The sequence below is a fragment of the Chlorocebus sabaeus genome, chromosome 1 (assembly GCF_047675955.1).
Source record: "Chlorocebus sabaeus isolate Y175 chromosome 1, mChlSab1.0.hap1, whole genome shotgun sequence".
NCBI classification, from domain to species: Eukaryota; Metazoa; Chordata; class Mammalia; order Primates; family Cercopithecidae; genus Chlorocebus; species Chlorocebus sabaeus.
The window spans coordinates 26,080,591-26,085,055 of record NC_132904.1 but is presented as its reverse complement, the minus strand read 5'-3'; positions in this window follow the sequence as shown (position 1 = coordinate 26,085,055).

Genomic DNA, 4,465 nt, shown 5'->3' with positions numbered 1-4,465 from the left:
ATTATTGTGCTTTAACTCATTGGCTCTCCCAATAGACACTAGATTAATGTCAAGTGTGGAAACTGAGGGCAGTGATTTATTCCAAGTTCTAAAGATCATTATAAATAGATCCTAGGTTTTACACTTTTAGCTTCTCAATCAGTGTCTCTTATGAAACAATGCCCCCATAAATTAAGAAGTCAAATTTTTCTCCCATAGGGATTCTAGTCCAAGTTGTGTAATCCATTGTCTCCAACACTGACAAAATATCTGTGGGAATCTTTAAATCATTCCCTCTATTAAAAACATGCATCATGGAACTGGGATTTTAAAAAATAAAGTAGAAATAAGGTCATTTTTAAACCCTTTAAAGACACCTGTGATGAATTTATTTTGTTGATTGTTACAACAAAGATCACTTAATAAAAAGCCTGGCAGGAAAATAACTTAAGGGATTCTCTTGTTCTTTCTTCTGGTAAGTCATCCATTTATAAAGATTGTAACTCAGAAAAATAATAAAAGAAAAGATGTGATTAAATTAAAAGAGAAGACCTAAATAAATCTAAAATGCTACATTTAATAAAATGATGCAAAAATATCTACAAGATTGAAAGGCATGGGCTGGATTGGTTAGGAGAAAATGCAAAGAAATACATTTGCATAAGTTTTGCTTTAGAATTGAATTAAATGTTGTATCTTCTCAAGTTTCAGGGCAAAAATGACAGATATAGCCATGATTAAGAAATAAAAATGGATAGCTTTTATTATTCAAAGAACTAGACTGTGACATTAATCAAAAGAAACCAAAGAGAATGCATTTCACTTATTTGATGAGCATATTTGGACAGAATTTAATGTTCAGAATGCGGGTTAGTACATTAAAATGTTCAATCTCCTCCACCCCTAATTCTACGGATGCATAAATCATTTTTGGTTGGGACCTTCATTTAAGATATTTGTCTTTCAGATTTTTCTGATAAAATTGTAAAATTATACATAAAAGGACTTTTTAATGGTTTGATTTTTACAATATTTCCAAATATTATCTTCTAGGACTAGCGTTTTGACCCTTTTCAGGATGTTATAAAGACACAAAAATGCATTTGTAGTTTCCAAATATTTCTTCATCAAATCTTTTTTTTCATAGAAACAGAAAACCAAATACCCCATGTTTTACTCATAACTGGGAGCTAAACATTGCGTACATATGGATATAATGATAGGAACAGTAGACAATGGGGACCACAAAATGGGGAGGGAGGAAAGGGGGGTTTGAAAAAGTCCTTATTGTGTACTATGCTCATTACCTGGATGAAAGGTTCGATCATGCCTCAAACTTCAGCATCACACAGTATATACATTATAACAAACCTGCACATATACCCCTGAATCTAACAGATGAATTAAAAATATATATATTTAGAAGAATTGCTTTAAAGTGATTAAAGGCTCTGCCCACATGAGAAAAATAACTAAAGTAGGAAAGCAAATTCGTTGTTAGATTTTAGTAAGTAAAGTTAAAATTTTCTATTATTTTAATATTTTCACCTCAAGTGCTATACTTAGGATGCATGTTATCATTTTCTGAATATATAGACTAAAATAAGTCCATGATCTAACTTTCATAAGTCTGTAAACTAATACTCATAGAACCCATCTAGAAGTTAGAAATAATTCATTAGACAGTATAGCGAATTGACTTTATTAAAGAGTCTATAGTTAATAACTGCATTGTAACTTAATTTGGTCATACCACACCCATATAATCAAAGTGAGATTCAAAGGCATTAAAATCTAATTAACGTTTCCAATGTATTCTCCATAAATATTAAGACAAATCTAGAATAATTATGAGATCAATGTTTTTATGAGATCAGTGGACTCACAGAGATGTTTGAACAGTTGAAATTTATCATGCTTTCCCAACATACAGTGTGATGCAGACATGCTCAGCCTAATTTTCAGAAACATTTGCAATTTAAGCAATTAAATGAAGAAGATATACAACTGATACATAAAACTTTGTGAAAGACTACTCCCAAAATAATGTTTCTGTTATCTGAGCTACAGTTGAGTATTTTCTGAGGGGTTTCATGTGCTTTGATGTGTAGCCTATGCTCAAGCTTACAGATTTTGTGATGTGAGCTACAATTTTCCAACAAAGCAGAGATAGAATCAGAGTGAGGATTTTAGGCACAAATCAAAAATGTTCTTATTAATAATCAAATTTGGGGCAAATTAGCCAATGTTTCCCCAAGACAAATAAGTTAGAAAATTTACATATCATATAAAAATGATTCGTATTCATTCTGTTTGAATCATCATGACAGAAAATACAAATGAGCTGTCTCACCCATATCTTTAACTCAAGATTTCTCCTGGTATCACTATTCTAACAAATGATAACTAATCTTCAGCTTTGTACTAATCTGATAAGATACATATCTCTTGGGGCCCCAAAAGAGTCATTTTATATTAAAATATTAGGGGAATTTCTGATTTGATCTGTAATTGATTACAGGTGCCTGGTTTATGATTCAACAAGACAGGTGGTGAGAGATGAACTGCATAAAATCAAGCCTCAGGCACAGCAACATGCTACAGAAGGTTATGATTTTACGTCTTAAGAGATTTCTAGGGAAATCTTACCCAGAGTTAAGAAAAATGATTGGTTTACCATAAAATTATGCAATATTTTAAAGCTCTGTTATAAAAATCTTCCTAAAATGTTGAGAGCTATAAAATGAGAGATGGACTTACACAGAATTGTCTTGGTTACAGAAAAAGAGCAATGTTTAAAAACAGATATAACATCATCAGCTATAAAACTATTTATCAACAATTTATTATATTGTCTGCATCATAAAATCTTAGATAAAATATCAATTAGGATGAAACACAATGCAGAACAACTTTTCAGTAATAATAACATCATTTAATATATTTTACATTTTGGAGCAAGAGCAAGCAAATTCAAAATCTACCAGAAGAAGTAACTAAGATCACAGCAGAACTTAAGGAGATAGAGACACAAAAAACCCTTCAAAAAAAAATCAATGAATCCAGGAGCTGTTTTCGTTTTTGTTTTTTTTTTCTTAAAGATCAACAAAATAGATAGACCATTAGCCAGAATACTAAAGAAGAAAAGAGAAAAGAATCAAATAGATGCAATAAAAAAAAGATATAGGGAATATTACTACTGATGCCACAGAAATACAAACTACCATCAGAGAATACTATAAACACCTCTACACAAATAAACTAGAACATCTAGAAGAAATGGATAAATTCCTGGACACATACACTCTCCCAAGTCTAAATTAGGAAGAAGTCGAATCTCTGAATAGACCAATAACAAGTACTGAAATTGAGGCAGTAATTAATAGCCTACCAACAAAAAAAAAGTCCAGGAGCAGACAGATTCATAGCCAAATTCTACCAGAGGTACAAAGAGGAGCTGGTACCATTCCTTCTGAAAGTATTCCAAACAATAGAAAAAGAAGGAATCCTCACTAACTCATTTTATGAGGCCAGCAACATCCTGATACCCAAACTTGGCAGAGACACAACTAAAAAAGAAAATTTTAGGCCAATATCCCTGATGAACATCTATGCGAAAATCCTCATGAAATACTAGCAAACCGAATCCAGAAACACATCAAAAAGCTTATCCACCATGATCAAGTCAGCTTTATACCTGGAATGCAAGGATGAATCAACCTATGCAAATCACTAAATGTAATCCATCACATAAACAGAACCAATCATAAAAACCACGTGATTATCTCAATAGATGCAGAAAAGGCCTTCAACAAAATTAAACACCCTTTTATGCTAAAAACTCTCAATACACTGGGTATCGATGGAACGTATCTTAAAATAATAATAACTATTATGACAAACCCACAGCCAATATTATACCGAATGGGCAAAAACTGGAAGCATTCCCTTCCAAGCACAAGACAGGCACGTCCTCTCTCACCACTCCTATTCGACATAGTATTGGAAGTTCTGGTCAGGGCAATCAGGCAAGAGAAATAAATAAAGGGTATTCAATTAGGAAATGAGGTAGTCAAATTGTCTCTGTTTACAGATGACATGATCGTATATTTAGAAAACCCCATCATCTCAGCTGAAAATCTCCTTAAGCTGAGAAGCAACTTCAGCAAAGTCTCAGGATAAAAATCAATGTGCAGAAATCACAAGCATTCCTATACACTAATAATAGACAAACAGAGAGCCAAATCATGAGTGAACTACAATTCACAATTGCTACTAAGAGAATAAAATACTTAGGAATACAACTTACAAGGGATGTGAAGGACTTCTTCAAGGAGCACTACAAACCACTGCTCAAGGAAATAAGAGAGGACACAAACAAATGGAAAAACATTCCATGTTCATGGTTAGGAAGACTCAATATCATGAAAATGGCCATAGTCCCCAAAGTAATTTATAGATTCAATGCTATCCCCATCAAGCTACC